The sequence below is a fragment of the Panthera tigris genome, chromosome B3 (genome assembly GCF_018350195.1).
Source record: "Panthera tigris isolate Pti1 chromosome B3, P.tigris_Pti1_mat1.1, whole genome shotgun sequence".
NCBI classification, from domain to species: domain Eukaryota; kingdom Metazoa; phylum Chordata; class Mammalia; order Carnivora; family Felidae; genus Panthera; species Panthera tigris.
In genome coordinates, this window is record NC_056665.1 from 7,282,112 (window position 1) to 7,303,673 (window position 21,562).

General features: G+C 46.5%; 1 protein-coding gene across 1 annotated transcript in view; it reads left to right on the top strand.

Moving 5' to 3' along the window:
• The first annotated feature begins 11,705 nt into the window (after positions 1–11,705).
• Positions 11,706–21,562, top strand: part of NTRK3 (neurotrophic receptor tyrosine kinase 3) — a 538,866-nt gene continuing 529,009 nt past the window's right edge. The window contains exon 1 of the mRNA XM_042988103.1: positions 11,706–11,841. The gene's annotated coding sequence lies outside the window, so the exon portion shown is untranslated. The remainder of the gene's footprint in view (positions 11,842–21,562) is intronic.

Consider the following 21,562-nt stretch of genomic DNA (forward strand, 5'->3'; position numbering starts at 1 on the left):
GATTCTTGCTCTGCTCTCCAGCCCAGATCACATGCTGCTGTGCACGTGACAAACATCCTGTGGGGGAGAATTGGTGGGCAGCAAGTGCCATCTCTACGTGAGGGCTCAGTCAGAATCCAATCCATCATGCCAGGCTTTATGGTCATTATGAGCTAATCCGATTTCCTCTTAATTCAGCAAAGTACCCCTATCTATTGCAGATTTGCTTCTCTGCCTGCCCATGTCCCCAAGAATAAAAGCAGCCACTAGTCTCTGTTCACTTATTAAAGGCTTATCTCTCTTTAGAATTTAGTTCATGTAGATTTCTTTGCATCCTTAGCTCTTTGTTGGGTTTACAAGATACGATTTTATGGTTTACCTGAGGTTTTCTCGTTGTTATGGTAAGAGTGATGGTATTTCCTGACCTTCTCCATCTTAACTGGAAGCCCAGATGATTGTTCCTTTAGTGTGAAATCATCTCATTTTCAAGGTAGAAAAAAAATTGCAATATTTAAAAAAATGTTATGAAGGCTAATGGAAATACTTTTGTGAGCTAGACCCCTTCTAGCCTGCATTTATAGCTCTGATCTAAAATTATATATTGATTAAAAAATCATTGATGGAATAATTATAAATTACTATAATATCCTACTTATTTCCCTGAAAAAATAGTTTGAGGGTTTTGTTAAACTCTATCATGCTTAAGTTCTTCACATCGTTCACAAGTGTTATGATGGTGAAAATGGTAAGAATTGGCTTGATAAATCTGCTTGTGCTGTTGGTGCTTGAGGTTGATAGTGCTTCAATCACTTAAATCCTTGGATCACAGCAAGCATTACCTTGAATACAAACAGGATGGGATCTCCTGGAGTGAAAAGGAGAAGGAACTGAGGTTGCTAGGGGTGTGTGTGTGTGTGTGTGTGTGTGTGTGTGTGTGTGTGTGTTGTGTTGGTGGGGAGCACTTGGAGAAACTAAATTAGCTGGGTAGGGCTATCCAAATCACCAAGTCCAATGTGTTGTGTAATCCCACAGACCCGGACAGAATGCAAGGCCATCCTTTCTACAAGTCTAGTGAAGTCAGGAAGTCTGTCAGAAGGACCCAAAGGGTAGAGAATGGCTCTAGGGGCAGGGACTGATGGGAAGTGAGCCATACCCAGTATAACAAACATACTTCATTCTAGCAGATCTCACCTGCTATTAATAAAACCATGTTATTTTTATCTTCCTCATTGTGAAAGGTTAATCTTATTCTTCTCAAATATAACTTTTTTTTTTTTTAAATAGACTCCACACCCAACATGGGGCTTGAACTCATGACCCTGAGATCAAGAATCACATGTTCTACCAAGTGAGCCAGCCAGGCATCCCTCAAATATAACTCTTAATGAGCTCAATGACCGAGGTCTTGAAAGAGCATATTATTCTCCATGATTTGAAATTCTACGAAAAGTTTTTTTCTTTTGGGTTTGTGATCATTGAGAAAAACCCAGGAACCTGTCCTTTTGAATATGGAGGGCAACACGGGGAGTCAGAGGTGAATAGTGTCTGAGTTCACTGTGACACTCATTATTTGTTACACACTTCCTATCTTGGGCCCAACCATGCTTATTATATCTCAGGCCGCTATAACAAAATAGCATAGACTGGGAGCTTAAACAATACACGTTGATTTCTCACAGTTCTTGAAGCTGGGAAGTACAAGTTCAATGTGCTGGCAGATTTGGTTCTTGGTGAGGGGCCCTCTTTCTCACTTGCAGATGGCGGCCTTCTCGCTGTGTCCTCATAGGGTGGAGAGAAGATGCTCTGGTGTGTGTTTGTCCTCTGATCAGGGCACCAATGCCATCATGGTGGCTCCATCCTCACGGCCCCATCTACACCTGATTACCTCCCAAAGGTCTCACCTCCTCATACCATCACACTGGGGGTGCCACTTCAACACATGAATTTGGAGAGGACATAAATGCTTTTTGTTTGGCCCGTAACACTTACTGATACTTATCAATGGAACGTCTCGTTGTCTAGCAGTTCTGCAGCGTCTTCTCTTCTGTTTCTCGTTTTCTCCCCTCCACCCCCAGGCCTCAGCTCACCTTCACTTCCCCCGCCTCGCCTCGTGTCAGCGTTAGCATTTATTTCGCTGCTCCAAGGTTGTAGAAGCAGTTACTCTGTGGTTGCTCAGAGTTGTTACATTTGGCTAGCCATCTTTACCCTCCTTGAGAATTAAAAACCTTCAATTAGTCAAATGAATGCGCCAACACACAAATTTTGATTAAGCAGATAAATGCTCAAAAACAATGCAATTCTTGTGCATATTTTTATGTACTACATTAAGAGGAAAAAAAGTGACTTGCTTAGCGAGGCACTTTGCAGAAATTCAAAGGTTAATTTAGGAGATTAAGTAAATACTCGGAAATGCGTACAGTTCTTATCAACACTTTTATATACAGTTCAAAATAGGTGGCGCATATTTAATATCAATGCTGTAAAAATTCTAAATTTAATTTGTAAGTATTAAGTCAACAAATGCTCAGAAGCATATCAGTCCTTTCAAAGGCAGTCACCAAATGGAGAGACATGTTTTCCAGTGGCTGGAGTCATTATTTTAAAAATGTGTGCTCAGCGGAATCTTGAGGAAACAAACCTTTGGATTTTATATGTCACTAAATGGGCTTTATAACTCAACCTTGCCCTGGCCCCAGCCTCAGTAGAGGCCTGAAGGGTGGCAGGAGATGGGGGCACTAAGAGAGGATCCATTAGGTCACTTGGCATCACAGAGTTCAGCTGAGTATTTATTGCTGTCCCCAGGCCACATGACATGGCAGCAGGACCATCCCTAGGGAAGGAGGCCCTGTTGGCCAGCTTGGTGGGGAAAAGTGGTTTATCGTGTCTGAATCTGTCTGGGCTGGGGCGGCAGGGACCCAGACTCTGGCCCTTGTGTCCTGTCTTTGGTCCTCTGGCTGACCACACTGTGGAGGGTAAAGAGCCCATACTTTGGGCTGAGAAATCCTGGGGTGAGATCCTGCTCCAATACTCACTAGCTGGGCAAGTCACTTAGAGCTGACAAGTTTCTTAGCTTCACTGATCTTCAGTTTTCTCATCTATAAAACAAGGCCAGTAATGCCTATTTTTACTGGGTTTTTAGATAACGGATACAAGAGAGCTTGGGAAATTATTTAAAGGTTGCAGACAGTGCTAATGGTGACTACGTCCACCGCAGATACTCAGTTCAATTCAAGAAGCAGGTGGTAAGCACTACTGTTTACCAGGCGGATCCTGTATTATGCACTTCAGGTGTTAGAATGATGAGTAAGAAGCAGCTCTTGGGAGGAGGCTACGACGTGTCAAAAGTAGCGGTGATGGAACGCTTTTCCACGTGGATTTATGTCTGCAGTGGAAATGCACTGTTAGCAGTGTGTCCAGTTTGGGTTGCTTGCTCTGGTGGCCACAAGTCACTTGCTGCTCAAGCATCCATTCCCCATTTTTCTTGTAATGGCATTTTCCCATTTTCCTCTGAGGGTTTACTTCTCTCTCTCTTTCCACTTTGAGTAGACTCCATCCCCAGCCCCAGGGGTGGAGCATAAAGCTGTGGCTTGAATCATGGGTACATTTCATTCCCCTGCTGACAGTAATTGCTTCAGGAACTGGCACATAACTGAAGGCAGGCTAGTCAGATTGAACTCTAGGATTTTTATTGGTTTCAGTACTGGGGAAGTAGACTCACACTTTCTTGTAGGCCTTGAACCTAGAAGTATGTGGTGCTGGAGGCACTGTAGTCATCTTGTGGTAACTGTCAGGAGAGCCCTTCTGAGAATGGATCTTATCCAGAGAAAGCAGAGATGGAAGGCCAAATTTTGGTGATACTCTGAGCGCCTGTATCCAGCCATGCCTGAAGCTAGCACTAGCCCTGAATTTTTGAACTTTCAGTTACATGTATTGCTAAATTCTCTCTGGGGCTTAAGACAATTTGGGTGGGGTTTCTGTGCCTTGTGACAGAAATGACCCTAACTCACACTAGAATACCATGAAGACTTGCCAGTAGGCTCCCTGGAGACCCTACCGAGAAGACCACACAAACCAAATATTTCACTTCATGTGTGCTTTCTACTACTCTAGCTCCTCTCTATACATACCCATACCTGCGACCCGAGGTAGCATCAGGACCTTTTGTTCTAGCTTTATTGAGATATAACTGATGTAAAACACTGTGTAAGTTTAAGGTATACAATGTGATGATTGGATCACCACAATAAGGTTAGTTAACCCATCCTTCACCTCACATACTTCCCTTTTTTGTTGTGGTGGTGGTGAGAGCACTTAAGATCACTTACTCTCGCTCACTTACTCTTTCAACTTTCAAGCATACGATACAGTATCGTCAACTATAGTCACCAGGCTGTACGTTAGACCCCAGAACTTACTCATCTTATAATAGGCAATATGTACCCTCTGACCAACATCTCCCATTTCCCCCACTCTGTAGCCTCTGGCAACGGCCATTCTACTCTGTTTCTATGGGCTTGGCTTTTTTTAGATTCCACATATAAGTGAGATTATGCAGTATTTGTCTTTCTCTGTCTGACCTATTTCACCTATCAGGACACCCCCCAAGATCCAACCATGTTGTCATAAATGGTAGGATTTCCTTCTTTTTCACGACTGGCCATATCTTAAAAAAATTTTTTTTTAATGTTTATTTATTTTTGACAGAGACAGAGAGAGAGAGAGAGAGAGAGAGAGAGAGAGAGAGAGAGAGACAGAGCATGAGAGGGGAGGGGCAGAGAGAGGGAGACACAGAATCTGAAGCAGGCTCCAGGCTCTGAGCCATCATCACAGAGCCTGACGTGGGGCTCGAACTCACAGACCGTGAGATCATAACCTGAGCCAAAGTCGGACACTCAACCGACTGAGCCACCCAGGCGCCCCCAACAACTGACCATATCTTTCAACAGCAGGATACCAGGCCGCTATTCAGCCACATGTACATGACAGCGATGCAGCTCCTTGCTCCCAGATGGCACCAGGCCTGAAAACTCTGTCCAGTTTACTGCCCTCTTCCCTCTCTCTTGTAACCAATTCTTGGACCCGACCTCATGCAGGGACGCTTTTCTAAGCAGGGGAAAGCATGAACCATCTTCCTTTTTACACACCACCCCTCTAACCCTGTCCAAGATGACCCTCCACCAAAGAAGCTGCAAGGGCAGGCCATAGAGGTCATCTAGGTACAAAGTGAAGAAGGACCTTGTCCACCTTCACTTGGTGAGCTAGTTTCAGGGTCAGGACAAGCAACCAGGTCTCTGCATTTCTAGTTCAGCCCTCCTGCCACCACTGTTAATAGCTTTTCTTCCTTTACATTCTGTATTTTTACATCGTGATATCTTAGATGCTTTTAGATCCGTGTGGTGTGTACTGACATTTATGCCCCTAGGGAGCGGGCATGGTATTGTTTGGTTGGGTCAGAAGGCCACCTCTAATTTGGCATTCTGCTCACATAAGAGTACAGCAGGGGTTTCTGACGATGGACTGAGGATGGGGAGGGGATTATTTTTGGGCTACAGGTCCGGGTGGACCAAACGTCAGGCTGTCACTGGGGGACAAAGATTAGTTCTGTGTGAAGTGTGGGTAGATGGCTCCAATAAGGAGCCAGTAAGGGTCCAGCTGAATTCCTCACCTGCCGTAGGGACTTCCTGCTTTGGACTCATTGCTCCTCTCTGGGAAATGGGACTGATGCCTCGCTCTCATTTCCTTGATGGAGAATCTACTTGAGCTCAAGCTCTCCCGGGAGATGGTGAGGATTTTGAGAGCTGGAGCCAGTCTGTAGTGGACATGTGAGTGGGTTTGTGTCTCTGCCTCTGTAATCTACTTATTCATCTCATGGGGCTCCTAGTCGCTGGAAGGGGCACCTCATTTGTTCCATGCAGTCTCTCTCCCTTGACCTTAACTGATTAGACCAAGGGTGGACACGTGACCTAAGGTGATCACATCTGCTCTCAAGAATTTGAAATGAGGACTCTGAGGGGCTGAGTTGAGGAGCTCTGGGGCGTTGAGCCGGGGAGTCCTGCAGAGTCCAAGCTTGAGTGGGGCCGGCACACGGATGCCCATGGAAAACCTGTGTTGGGGGTGAGTCTGAGCCATGGTGGCTAGACGAAGCTGTAATACAGCGAGAACTGGACACACGGTCATGACGCTAGAAACAGGAGAGAGGGAGGCAGTGAGAAGCTCTGAATGGGAGGAACGATTTTCCAGCTCCTGTGAAAAAGACTTTCACTTCCTGCTCGGTACTTCCTTGAGTTTTCTTGATCGTCCTTCAATAAAACCCTCTAGTAGTTGAGCTTAGTCGAGGCACTTCTGTTTCTTGCGGCCAAATGCTCCTCAATTAGGACAGCATCTCACACCTCCTGCACCCACAGCTCCTTGCAGCAGACCCTGCCTGTTTGCCAAAGGCAAATGTGCGCCTCTGAGTGCTGTGTGGCTGCAACGGAGGAGCCTCGGTAGTCCGGTGGGCCCAAGGCGGAGACTCAGGGTGAAGACACAAATGCTTCTTAACTGGACAGGGGAGGCCAGGGAGGGCTGAGCTGTGGATGCTTCCAGGATTTCCTATGGAAGGCTTGGTTTCAGTGACAGAAAGCAAACAGCTCTAGCATCCTCTCCAGAACCACATGGGACTGGAATGTTGCTGGTCTACACTGTTCGTACTTATGCTTTTAGAGCCCCTACGGCCCCATTTTCCTGTGACTGGAGTTCTTCATGTTGCTCCCCAGCCCCCCTTAGCTCCTGATTGGTCTTGTCTCTATTCTTTGAGTCTCAATCAATTGCACTGCTACTCTTTCCTCCTCTTCTTCCTCCTCCTTCTCCTTTTCTTTTGATGTTGAGATCTGTACACCTAGCAATCAAAGAGTCTATAATACAAGGTGGCAGATACTCTCTGCTTCAGCCCTGTGTCCTCGGGGCACATCCTACCTCCTGATCTCCAGGAGCTGATAGCCAGCCCTCTCATAGGACTGTGACATTGGTCTCATGTCTTGTTCTGTGCCCAGCATGGGATAGGTATTTAGGCAGCATTTGTGAAGCTGAATTTGGGGGAATATACTTGATATAATTGGATGCTCTTCTAGGGAGACTTAGACAGTCTGAGGGGAGCTGAGGAGCTTCAAGGCCTTGGGGGAATAGGGAGGAGGGGGCAGAGGTTTGAGAAGCCAGGATGTGGTAGGAGGTGGAAGCAACATATTTTGTCAGGATAGTCCAGCTGCTGTAGTAGAGAAGCTCAAGGCTGCAATGTCTTAACACAATAGAGGTTTAGTTTTTGCTTAGATCGCAGTATTGATGTGTGTCTGACAGGTGGCCTCCCATGTGGTAATTCAAGCATGCAAACACCTTCCGTTTTGCAGCCCCACCGTCCCCTAGGGCCTCAAAGTACTCTCTGCTGGGTTGGGATGCTCTATATCCAGCTAATAGACAGGGGAAGGGAATGAGAGGGAGGCAGGGAGGGAGAGACAGAGAGAGGGAGAGAGACTTATAAGGGGGGCTCTGGTGGATCAGCCCTGGAAGTGTGTTATCTTATACTGCTGATCACATCTCATCGGTGAGGCCAAGAGATAAGGGGTAAAGGAGCAGGCTGCCATTGAAAAGAGTTTGTTGCCCATAGTTGTCAAGTTTGTTATGCCGCACCTTGGGGACCACACAGGGAAGCAGCAGGGTCAGTGAGGAGGCAGAGGGAGAGTGAAAAGCCTTAACTGTATTTTTCATGGGGAGGGGGATGGGTGAGGCAGGGTAAGCTGCTTTAGAATTGGCTACTTTGAATAGTTTTAGGGGTTCAAGGTATAGGGGCTGACCCTAGTTGTCTAATACATGGCCCTGGTGTGATTTGGGCAGAGAAATAATGTCCTGCAGTGTTAGAGCAGAGAAAGTAGGGGCTTGGGTTGGGCTGGTTAATTTTCAGGTGACAGACATACTCTTGGAAGAGTTGCCTGTCTCTAGAAATCTGGTAAGTCTGGGAGGGCAGTTTCCCCAGCATCTTAAAACTCCAGATGTGGAAACATCAGACTAAGGAGACATGTTTAATTCAATGACACAGTTAATCGTAAGAAAGGCAGGGAAATGTAATCTAGCTGTTTGCCCAGGGAAAAGAGATCAATTTTGGGGAGCACACTGAGTGTTTATACCACAGCAACTTAATGAAGTGGAGAGAGCTTCTGGTTTGGAATCCAAGACTTGGACTGAACTCCTAACCCCAGGACACGATGCTGTGTGAGCCTGGACCAGTTACTTTCTCTGGAAGAACAGCGGTTTCACCAGCTTTCTTTCGAAAGGGGGAAATAATCAGAGCTGCATTTCACTGCAGTTGTGAGAATCAAGTAAGATGTCATATAAGATGCTTTTGGCAAACTCCGGGGCACTGTTCAGATGTTAACTGTTATTTCGTGGTCTTTCCAAATTTGGGGGACCCACGGTGGCTCTTGGACCTGGAACTCTGTTGTCTTTCATGCACAAGGCCCGCCCCCGGCCTGCTTGGGGTGGGCCAGAAAAGCAGCTGGGGTGACCTGTTTCCCCAAAGCCACATGCAGAGGCTCAGAGGGTCTTTACAAGGATGGCTCAGGATTAACAGATGTGGCTGGGGATTTCGTGCCATATCCAGCTGGGAACACATGCAGCTCAACAGGAAAGATGGTGATTAGTGACTCTGCCAATGCTTTTTAAAAACGATTCTTTCCCCCATTTTAAATCAGTACATGCTCATTAAAGAAACAGGGTTAAATATAGAAAAATACAAAGAGTAAGTAAAAGGCATTCCCGGTACCACCACACAATCATTGGTAACATCTTGTTTCTGCTTTTTCCCTGCCTTTTGGTATTTTTCTACTGTGAAATGGCTTTTAATTCATTTATTCTTAATCAAAAATTCATTTTGATACATTGTATATACAAAATTCAAAAGTTACAGAGGGTAGGCAGGGAAACGGAAGTCCCCCGCCCAGTTCCCTTCCTGGAAGGCAACCTCAGTTACCAGCCCTTGTGTTTCCTTCCAGAGTTAATCAGTGTATATGTAAGTATATGCACGCCTCGCATTTTATTTTTAAAACACGTTCTTGCACGGTCTACACCCTCTTCAATAGCTTGCTTTCCACGTAATAGTAATATGTCTTAGAGAGGGCTCCACATCCGTTCAGGGGAGCGGCCCGCCTCATTCATCTGAAAGGCTATATACTATTCATTATATGGATTGTTTCATGATTTATTTAACTAGTCTGATATGAAGGGTACTTAGTTTGTTTTTAGTCTTTTACATTTTTAACGATGCTGCAGCGAATACATATGTCATTTCACACGTGTGTAAGAATATCCGTAGGATAATTTTCTGCAATTGCAATTGCTGGGTTAGTGACTCCGCACATTTTAAATATTATGGTTTACTGCCTCTGGAAAGGTCACAGGCAGAGAATGAGCGTGTTAGTTTCTTCACACCTTTGCTAATAGTCTGTTATCAAGCTTTGTCAGCTTGGCCAACCTGATAGGTAAAAATGGTATCTCATTTAAAATTTCACATCTTGTTATGTTTAAAATCCATTCCACTTCGGTTATTGGTAGCTTTTGTCTTGTCCACATTTTCCTGTTGGAGTGTTGATCTTATTGATTTGTAGAAGCTCTTTGTATATTGAGGGATTGGCCTTTTGTCTGTGATACACGTTGCAAATGTTTCCCTCAGTTTTTACTCTTCTAATGACTCTTTTTCTCATAAAGAAAATATTTATTTTTGTGAAGTTAGTGTAGTAGTCTTTCCTATCATAGTTTCTGGGTTTGTATCATACTTTGAAAAAGGCCTTTCTCCCTCCAAGAATGTAAAAGTTTTTCTTTGTGATTTTGTTTTATGTATATGAATTTTTCTTCCATTAGGGATTTATTTTGGTGTAAGGAATAGGTTGAGATCAAACTTCTCTTTTCCAGGCAGAGACACAGTTTATCCCAACATCAATTGTTAAATACTATATCCTTTGTTCTACTGATTCAAAATGTTATGTTGACCTTGTACTATATTTTTACCTGTATTTGGGTATGTTTCTGGAATCTGAAATCTGTTTCACTGATGGATTCTCTAAAATAATAGACTGAGGGAGGAGTGATCAGGGAAGATCTATGCAAGAGTATGACATTTCAGGAAAGGCCGGCAGGGCTGTTCTGGTGGAGGAAGCAGCATGTGCAAGGGCCCTGAGGCAGGAAAAGAGTGCACTGGAAGAACCAAAAGAGAGAAGCCTGGTGTGGCTGGTCCTCAAGAGAAGAAGCACATGGAACAGGACAAGGCTGGAGAGATGGGGAGGGGCCTGATTAGTCCTCATGGGCCATGTGAAAGCTTTTGTACCTATCTTATGCAATTGGGAGGCTTTGAAGGGTCTTAAGCAAAGGGGTGACATGATTTGGTTTATGCAGGAACTTAAAATCTCTTTTTAAAAAAGGCTTGGGGCCCCTGGGTGGCTCAATCAGTTAAGCATCTGACTTTGTTTGACTCAGGTCACTCTCATGGTTCTTGAGTTCAAGGCCTGCATCGGGCTCTGTGCTGACAGCACAGAGGATCTGTGCTTTAGATCCTCTGATCCCTCTCTCTTTCTGCCTTCCCCTGCTAGTTCTGTCTCTCTCTCTCTCTCTCTCCTTCAAAATAAACAAATAAACTTTTTTAAAAAAAAAGGCTTAAGACATTTGTTGAATGAATAAAGACAAGTGGTGTAGGTTTGTTTTGCAAGACCTCTGAGGCATGGGGGAGGAGTGCCCATCTTTCTTTACTCTTGGCATTTCTCACATCGCCCCCAGGCCCTCTTCCTCCTCTGCTTCATTGTGCTGAACACAGTGAGACCAGCATATTAGCCAGTAATTAGCTTTTAATTAGAAAAGCATGTCTTTGCCTCTACGAAGGGACAAATACCTTTAAAAATGGAATCACTTTAATTGAATAAATCTTTTACCAGATAGTTTTGAAAATTCTAGTCCTTTCATTAGAAGCCCCATCGAGCAAAGCCATTTGAAAATGCTCGCTTAATGTAGCAGTCACTGGAGCATCATTTTGAATATATTGTTTTATCACAAAGGGGAATCCAACTCTTGGCCAGAACAATGCTCTTGCCCTGATGCTCAGGGCCTCCCTTGCAGGTTCCCTGGAGTAATGCTGCTCCAATATAGTCCCGGACCAGCAGCAGCACCACCGGGGAGCTCGCTGGAAATGCAGAATCCCAGGCCTCACTGCAGACATCTCGAATCAGAATCTCTGGGATTGGGTCCAGGAAATTGGTGTTTGAAAAAACTGCCCCGGAAATTCCTAGGTATGCTCAAGTCTACATACGGAGCTCCAGCCTATTGGATAGATGGCCACAGGCAAAGGCATTCTCACTGAGCACTGGTGATCATGTGTGCACTCCACAAACAAGTGTGGAGGAAGCCCGGAATGCCAGGCACTTCCTAGGGACTGGGAATACAAGAAAGTCTCTGTCCTCTAGGAATTCAGTCCAAGAGAGAGGGCTTTTTTGCTTATTTGTTTTTTGTTTTTAAGAGTGTGAATTGAGTCACTTACGAGGCAAGTCCAGGATTCTGTGGAAGCGTAGAGAGGTGTGGCTGAGGTGGGTATCTGTTGTTTTCTCACTCGACATCAGACCTCACTTTTGGGGGATAGCTTCTTATGTTTTGGGAGAACCACCTCCTTCTCATCCTCAATGTTTATGTTTCAGAAAAAGCTGAGCCCATGCTGGGCCCCCAGGATGGTCAAAGCTCACAGCCAGGTCACAGGATTGCTGTAGTGATGGACAAGTCTCCCCTCCAGAGCCCGCGAGAGGAAGCGAGCCTTCGGCGGACTTCCTGGAAGGAGGCTTCTCTCCGCTGGATGTGAAGGTGAGTGGGTCGGACGTCTAGAGCTGCTACAGCCCCCTAGTGACTCCGAAGAGGAGACTGTCTAAGTATTAAGACAACCATGGAGGAGAACAGAGAGAGCCAGGTGAAAGGAAGGAGTCACCCAAGCTCTGGTGACATTGCTCAGGCCCTTGCAACCCAGCTGGGCCTGGAGCCATCAGACTGGGGAAGCCAGTTTGGGCTGGGTTCTTACTGCCTCCAATTAAAAGAATGCTAATTTTCAATATCGGGACAAAATGATAGTACTGTGGCTTAGTATTTATTTCACGGGATGCTGAAATGCTAGTGTGAATACTGGTACTTTAAAATCAAGTATTTAAAATTCATTTTTAAATAATCAGTGACACTAAAACCTTAATACCTTTCAAATATAAACTATGTATAAACAGATTACAAAACGTCAACCAAAAGTATTAATTAAAGTATGAACACAGAGAATACATTATTATTCTGCTATCATTCTGATATGCGCAATTGCCCCCCACGAGCCCCCGCTGCTTCCTCTCTGCCCTCCTGTCCTGGTCCTGCTCACCACTCCCCACTGGTCTCCTGTCGCCCCTGTGTGTGGTTCAGGCTGCCCTCGGCCGCTGGTCCCATGTGTGGGCTCTGTCTCTCTTTGTTCTCTCTGAACCCTGTCTATGCCTCTGTAAACAGTTCCTTTATTGAACTCTTCTCAATTAGCTAGTTTGAGTGTGCCATTTCCCGATACATGTCTCAACCCCGAAGCCAAAGCAGTCACTGAAGAACGCTACCTGATGGGCATCTAACTACCTGGAGGGGGGGTTGGTCGGGGAGGGCTTCCTGGGGGAGGAGCTATGTGCGCTGCTTTGGGGGAACGAATGGGAATTAGGCAGGTAAATGGTGATGCAGCTCATCCCTCCAGACTGATCCCTGGACTCACTGCCTCCGGGAAGCCTTCCCTGATCTGGAGGAGCTGGGGAATGACAGGGAGGACATTCCAAACAGAGAGAGCAATACATGAAGCCTAGGGAGACTGTACAGGGCTGAGGGCAGAGGGTTTCAGCAAGCTCTGAACGTAGATCATGAGAATGAGTGGAGGTGAATAGAAGGTGGAAGAGGTAGGCAGAGTCCAGGATCCCACTTTGCCCAGGATATGATGCTTCTCTAATATCTGGCCAGATCAAGGATGATAATGAGCCACCCACGGGATATGGACCACATCTTCTGTTTGGGTGTTTGAATTGGTGCTCATACAAGATGGGAGTGGATCAGGTTGTGGTTGGCCCATGGATTTCCCCAAAGCTCAGGAAGATCCTGGGGGGACACTTAGTCCAGAAGATTTTTCTCACCAGGAGGAGAGGACAGGGAGTCCTTTTGGTTCTGACCCGAGGGCTTGGCCAATGAGCTCAGGAGATGTTTCTTGATGGCATAATGTGCCACTGAATATACACATGGGGGGAATCAGCTAAGTCTGGGGGATACTCTTATCAGCAAACCATGCCAGAAAAAAACAGAGTCATCCTGAACAACAGTGGTTAATCAATGGCCTTGAAAGGTGGCTTCTGGCTGTGTGCTCAGACACAGCGCTGACCTTGGTTGCTGACGGCTTCCCAGGACAACCAGTGACTCCCTGCCCTCAGCTGTGCAAAGAGGTGGAGGCCCAGTTGACCTGAGAATTGGAGGGGCCCTGACCCCTCCAGGACACCCACTCCCATGACACCCTAAACCCAAAGACAAACAGTGTGAATGCTCAGGTGTGCTCACCTGAGAGACTCAGGGACACCCCAGGAGACTTCTCTTTGACGTGTGCGAGGCAGCCAGCCGCATTAAAACTTGTGATGGGGCCAATGGGGCCAGAAGAGGAGAGGGAAAGAAGATCACCATTTATTGAGTCCTTACTATGTGACAGACATAAGCTAGGTTCTCATAAACACCTCACAGAAACATTGAGAGGTAGGCATTATTCATGCCTGTTTTACCGATGAGAGTAGAGAACAAAGAGATTAAGACGATCTTCTATGGTCACCCATCTAGTAAAGGTGAAGCTGGGGTTTGAACCCAAGTCCCCCTGGCTTCAAAGGGCATACATATCTGTTCTACGGAAGGTATTGAAAATTGATATTAAGTGGCCCCTCTATGATTTAAGAGCTGGACAGTGTGTGCAGAGCCTGAGGCTGGTCCTGGTCTCACCGGCTGGGGATGCCGGGCAAGGCCTTGACACGTCCCGTTCTTCAGTCCAGCCACTACAGCCAGTGATGGATCCTTGTGGGCACCTTCTCGCTGGACCAGCAGCAGAAAAGCATCCATTTGGAGGTTCTAGTGCAAAAGCCTCCAGAACAGATTTTAAGGAATGGCAAGCTTTTCTGTGTCTTCTGTGCTTGTTTCCTCATTCCCTGGGTGCGGACAGAGTTGCTCCTGGGCGAAGTGCAGTATCGATTCTCCCTTGCGAATGTCTTAGGAAAGGCTGAGAAGTGGACCGGCTTGTAGACCATTGTCATTCCCTCGTCTCTGCCTTCCCCTTCCAGCCTCGCTCTGCACGCATCGGCCCTAGTGATTTCCAGGGCCATGGCCAAGGGTTTGCCGACCTCTCTGTGGTTTGGGGCTTGCCCTGTGCCGTAAACTGGCACCGCCTAAAACTGGCCTGGAGCCGTTTTCTCTTGCCACTTTCCGTGCCGCGTGCCAGCTCGCTCCAGATCGTCCTCGCTCCTGAGGTTCCACTTCTGACTTTGCAAACTCAACCTTCCTTCCTTCCTCAACTCCATTTGGAGCGTTGCTTGACCGGTTCTTCCCCTGGCTGCCCGTGCCACCCTGCTCCCGGGACCCTCCAGCTCAGTGCAGTCCGAGTGCCCCTCACTCCCACCAGGCTCACCGTGGCTCAGCAGGCAGGGCTGGAAAGGATACGGTGGAAAGGGTACAGTGCCCCCTACCGGGACAGAGGCGTGGTTGTGCTCAGGGGCTGGAAGTGGGGACAGGATCAGATACGCCTGCTCTCAGGTCTAGTTTACCAACTTCACCGGGCCAGTCTGGGAAAGTCGGTGTGCACTTTGGGTAAGAGAGTTAGTTGCCTCTGAGAAGAGTTCTAGAACACTGACTCTGAAGAGGGCCTGAGGGATTTACTCCAATGTACCCCTTTCCTAGATAGGAAAACTGAGGTTGAGTGTGTTTGATGCCCTGGCGATTGCACACAACTCGTTTCTGGAAGAACTGGAGCCAGCATTCAGGCATTAGATTTCCATTTTGATGCTCTTTGCCCTATATTACAGGGAGAAGCAAATTTTTCTTCGAATTTAAAACATTTTTGCTCTGAGAGGGATCGTCATTTCTTAATGTCAGTCCCGAGCAGAGGAACAAATCGAAAAGAGCATCCTATATAGCAAAGAAATGACATGCCAGGGAGTTTGCTACGTGCTTTTGGAAACATCTCGGGAGATCCCACCAATGACCTTTGAGGCAGGTTTTTCCTGTGTCCGCTCTAAAGATACAGAGAAGCGAGGTGTAGAGAGGACAAGTGACTCTGAAAGTGACCACTCGTGAGGAAGAGAGCTGTAAGTAGTGGCTTGTTTGCTTCAGGGTCTTCCCCTAATGCCACGCTATCTTTTTTTTTTTTTTTTTCCACGCTATCTTTTAAAGTGTGTGCATGCAGGTATGTGTGTGAGCACATATACGTGTGTGCACACTTGCCCGGATGCAGGCAGGTGGAACAGAAGCCCTAGATGGAGTGGATGGTGAATGTCTGTCCCGGGCCGCCTGATGGAAGAGGTTGAGGATGCTGATGTTTGGAAGTTCTAGGATGACCTTCCCATTAGATGCCAGTCTAGGCTGGCGCATCAGGAATGATCTGAAAGCAGCGTGGCCAGCCACCCGGGGGGGGGGGGGGCGACCAGGGAAGCCTCTGTCCTGAGAGGGGCCGGAGCAGATGGCACAAGGGGCCCCTCCCGGCCCTGAGACATTGCCATGACTGTCACAAGGTAACGGAGATCACTGGCGAGCGACAGGACTCTGGATTTTCTCTCGGCCGGCGTGGGTGGGCACGGGGGGCGTTAGTGAGCGCGGGCACGTGGCCTCCCGGTGTGAGTGTGTGTTCAGGAGTTGACAGGAGCCATTTGGCTGTGGGCCTCACACTCTCAGAGGGCTTCAGATATGGGCTCTTGATATTATCCCCAAATGAGGTTACACTCGCGGTCCGAGATACGCTGACAAGATGGAGAGGAGAAGACATTCATCACACGGCTCTGAGCACATTGCATTACCAAAGTGCGCTGCCTGTAGTGGCCTGAGAATTAATAGTTCATAAATCCTATGGTTATTTTGTGGATAACACAATTATATTGCATTTAAAACACATGATGATAATTTGTTAAATGTTAACATTTAGAACAGCTACAAATATGGGGACTCGGTTGCAGCAATTTCTCATTCTGTAATATTCTGGAAGCCTCAAAGCTGCACATGGCCTGGGTCTCTCATGACCTCTGAGGACCCCCGAGTGTGGATGTTCATGTTGTTATGATTATTTGTGTGAGTACCGGTGAAAGTGTGTGTTTGTGAGCCGGTGAGGGGTGTGTGTGTGTGTGTGTGTGTGTGTGTGTGTGTGTGTGTGTGTGAGTATGTGGGAGGCCGTGTCGTGAGAGAGTGTATTTCTGGGTTGCCGGGGGACCAGGGAGGGCCCCCAGCCTATGGGGACAGGGGGAGGGGAACCGTCAGCCCACTGCCAACCGAAGACGTCAGGGACATAACTCGATTTGATGATTTGGCCTGAGTAACCCTCTCAAAATAGAAAAATCAAGGACCCAGCGTGGAGGCAGCCTGTCTGGGCTTGGGCTGGTAATGAGGACTAACAAGGGTTGATGGAGCCTGGGAGCGATGGGCCGAGATGGCCCCGAGCAGCCTGGCACCCTGGGCCCTGCAGCCATCCAGGGCTCCCCGCCTGGCCTAATGCTATCACCCACAAAGATCCTCACTGATAAGGGCCATGAGAAAGGGAGAGCAGCTTTGCAGCCACAGCAGGACGGCCTACAGACACCTGACAGGAAGCTGCCCTTGTGGGTTGGCAAAGCTGAGATGCCTAGATGGAACTTTCTGGAGGGTGCTTGGTCAAATACCCACCGGGACAGGGGGCCTTCCCTATCCTTTAAGGGGATATCCTTGAAGGGGCTCCTGAGTGGCTCAGCTGGTTAAGCGTCTGACTTAGGCTCAGGTCATGGTCTCGCGGTTCACGAGTTCGAGCCCTGCGTTGGGCTGGCTGCTGTCAGCAAAGAACCCCCTTCAGATTGTCTGTCTCCCTCTCTCTGCCCCTCCCCTGCTCATGCTCCCTCTCAAAAATAAATAAACATTAAAAAATATATCACATAAGTAACATGTTCGTTTTAGGAAACTTGGTGATATAGATTATCATAAATTGAAAAAAACACCCAGCCTTACCCAGACATCCCTACTGTCCACACGTTGTTGCATAGGATCTGGCATTGGGGGCTGGAGGGGGGCAGTCCACCAGGAGGAAAATTACCCTGGACATTTCCTTAAGGAATGTGTTGCATTAGCAGTGGACATACGACCTCTCAATCCATACAACCCAACCACTTTCTTCTGGGATGGAACCAGATCACTGTTTTGTTGGTTGAGCCCCAGAAAAAGTAGCTGGCTTGCATTTAGGGGACAGATAGCATGGAAAATACACGTCGTGAAACATTCTAGTCACACTCAGCATGGGGGGATGCTCACATTCTGGAAGGCAGATGGGAACTGAGAGGGACTGAAATTTCAGCAGCCTCGTGTCCCCATCTTAGCAAGGAGGGTGGCAGATCACAGGTACACTATTGAAGTTGTTCTATCTCTTTCTCCCCTGCCCCTCCCCGACCGTGTGGCATAGGCACAGCATTGAATTCAGAGAAATTGAATGCATGTATGATGTGACTCCACTATATATCTTTTGAATCTTTGTCTATGCATATGAATACATCTGTGATTGTTTGATAAAAACAGGATCATAGTGTATGTGCTCTTTTCAGCTGTTATATCCTGGATATCCTTCTATATAATATCCATATTTTACTTGACCTCCTGGTATGCCACTGAAGAGATAATACCATCATTTGTGTAACTATATAATCAATCCTTCACCGCAGGGCATTTACTTTCAAACTTTTTGTGTTCCTAATAATTACCGCAATAGATCTCCTTCTGTAGGAATCTTTGCTTTTCTACCCAATTATTTTCCTAGAAGAAATGTTTGCATTGAGGAATTCTGTGTCAAACCTATTTACTGTGTAAGCCTTGGGTGGGAGCCCACCTGCTATTTTCACTCTTATCCCGGAAAGGGGAAGAGCTCAGAAAAATGTGATCACAGCCTAGCAAGAGGTGGATCGGCCCCGTCTGTGGGTGAGGGGCGTGGGGACAGTGGTTCCGATCTAAGCTCCTCTGTTTGTCTTACCTCTTCCATCTGCCTCAATTTCCCCATTATTAGCAAATGGGATGAGCTAGGCTCGGGTCATCCTTGGTTTCCTTGGAGCAGTAAAGACGATCCATTACATAGGTAGAGTGCTTTACAGATTTCGAGTCAGTTTTAGAAGTTGTATCCTGTTGAATCTTCAAAAGGCAGGCTTTGTTAGGTCTTCACTTGGCAAAGAAGGGGATGGTGGCCCGGAGAAGTTAAGGGAGATTCCCAAGTTCACAGACAACAGAATTGGCAATGAGGGCCTCTGAATTTTAGTCCAGCAAACGGAAAGTGCTGCTGGGATCACATGGTGAGAAGCGTCAGGGTCTTTGCTTGCAGGCTTGCCAGTCGCTATCCCGTTCGTAGCCAAAGGGAGCAGCCAGCGCTTCCTGTCTGGTGGACAGCTGCCATTTCTGCTGCCCACCATCCATTATCTTTGCTCTTAGTTACATCCTGAGTGGAGTTTGAGGGCTACCTTTAGGTTAGTCATTGCGAACCCAAAGCATATGGCACATTTTGTGGGGCCATCCCTCAGCCTCACTGCTGATGACATAACTTCCATAGGCTGTTGCTTCATTCTATGGCCAGTTGCTTTTGGGTGATAAAATATAAGGGAGGAGATATATGTATGGGAGAAATCTCTTCTTCCCTTCGGACTTCATCCTGTTCTCAGCATTCAGGGTATGCACATTACCCAGGTCTGGCATATTCTGTCCCCTTGGCTGTTGCCGTTGGTTCGGTGATGTGACCCAAATTGGATCAATGAGATCCAATCCGTGGACTTTTTTTTTTTTTGGAAATAGAAACTCTTTCTCCTGGATTGGAGCTGCCAGAAGCTGCTATGGGGGGAGAACCCACATGAAAAACTCAGTCCAAGGAAGTCCGGTGCAGAGGAAAGCAATGTCTGCAGGTAGAGATGGATATAGCAAGATCTCGATTATTTTCTCATCTGGAAATCCTGCAGATGCTGTGACCTTCTGCTCGGCTCCTACAAAAGTACAGATTGGCCCTCCACTGCACCTCCTTCTGATATAGCTTCTGCAGATCTGCCTAAGACCTCGTAATAACTGTAACCTCACTATTGTTCCCTCTGCTTTCTAGGTCTCACGCGAAGGCGTCTGTTTGCAGGAAGCTAGTCTCATGTCTGTACCTTACTTAAAAGGGAGGCTGGAAAGCACCGTTTTTTGATTATATCTTAGAAAGGCAGGATTTGTAGTGTGGAAGTGTTCAAAAGTTACAGATGTCACTATAATCCACTCCTTCACCCCTAGTGTCAATATGGGCCCTGTTTTCATACTTACATTTCCAACCACAGCAGTAATGGTAACCTGTGCTTGCCCAACATCATACAACTATCCCTTATGCAGTGATAATCCACTTCCCCAAAGGAAGGACCCAAAGTTTCATTAGTTGCTGATTCCAGAAACAAGTGGGTGTTAGGCGTTTCTCCTGTAGTTCTGCCATATTAGCACATTGATATTCTGTAGCCTGTGGGCTAAATTGTAAACAGTAGAGAAAAGGGAAGAGGAAGAAAAAAGAAAATTTGTTGAATATACATAGATATGTACGTGATAAAGCAGACAGAGAAGCAATTATGGATAATTACTGCAGAACTTATGTATGAAACTGGCCACAAGGTTGCAGCTGGTCTTTATAAATGTCCTTTCTCTGCTACCGATTCATGTTCTCTTTGTCCTCAGCAAAAGAGTCCATTGGCTATGATTCTTTATCCGGAGGGGTGACCCAATCTTCATTCTTGGGGAATCTGAATACTTCCTAGCTCTGCCTGTATGGGGTTAGAAGTTACCTTCTGTTAACTTTTATCACCGGACATGGCAATTTTAGAGGTGCCCCAGGGAATCCCTTATGGTTTACAGAAATAGTCCTTTCTGCCTACATGTATGGCAGCAGTCTACTTTGATAATCTGGATCAGTCATTTTGTCCAACAGGGCATGATAAGTCTCCAATGTCCAGGTGGAAGTCTCTGGTTCCAATTCAATGGATCCATTATTTTGTCTCCTGGTAAAAGTATCCCTCCCATTGGTTCAAAGACCTTTAAACTTGCAAAGCCCAAAGTCACAGAAAGCAAAAATTTAGCAAGTGGTTGATCAGGTAACATAATGAAGGGAGCTACCCCTACTTTTACCATTGTTTCTTGGGGTGAGACAGTCATCATTAACTTAAAGAATAGACTGAATTTTGTAGGACAACACCTCAACCTCACCAGATGTCTGTCTGCTGATGCCATCACGTCAACAGCGCATTCCTCTGTCCTATAAGGCCAGTTACTTTGGGACAATGGAATACATGGAAAGACCAGTGAATATTATACACATGAGCCTATCACTGCAATTAACTCGCTGTACATGAATTCCCTGGTGATGAGCAGTGTTTAAAAGATGTCCAGATTTTGAATAAGGCATTCAGTAAGTCCATGAATTATGTGATTTTCAGAAGCATGGTAGGCAAGGAAGATGTATTAGTCTGCTGGAACCACCATAAAAACATACCCCAGACTGGTGGCTTAAACAATGGAAATTTATTTTCTCACAGTTCTGGAAGCTGGATGTCCAAGACCAAAGTGTCAACCAGTTTACTTTTTTCTGAGGCCTCTCTCCCTGGCTTGCAGATGGCCATCTTCTCCACGTGTCCTCACATGGCCTTTCCTCTGTGTTCACCTATCTCTGGTGTCTTTTTGTGTGTCCAAATTTCCTCTTCTTATAAGACATCAGTCACATTGGATTAGGCCCACCCTAACAGTCTTATTTTATTTTTGTCACCTTTTAAAAGGCCCTGTCTCCAAACAGAGTCACAATCTGAGGTACCGAGTGTTAACAGCTTCAACATAGGAATTTTGGAGATACACAATTGAGCCCAAACTGGAATAAGTATCTGTTCCAGTAAGAACAAATTAGTGCCCCCTCCATGGAGAAGAGACTGCAATGCAATCAGTCTGCCCAAAGGTAGTTGGCTGTCTGTTAAGGTATGTGACTTGTCCAGGGATCCCAGGTGGTTATTACCACTGGCAAGTTGTGTGCTTACCAGTGTCATTTTCTCAATCAGGGAAAGTCCTTGTTGAGCCCATGCATAATATCCATCTCTGTCACCACGGTCATGTTTTTTATGAGCCGTCGAGCAATTAAGGGTGGCTGAAGGAAGAGGCCTTGATATCCACAGAACAGCTTATTTTATCCATCCTTATATTATGAGCTTCCTCTTCAGTAGGAACCACAGAGTATTCTCATCCTGTGCCCATTCTGAGAGGTCCATCCACATGCCTCTTCTCTAGTACTTGTCATCAATCCTTC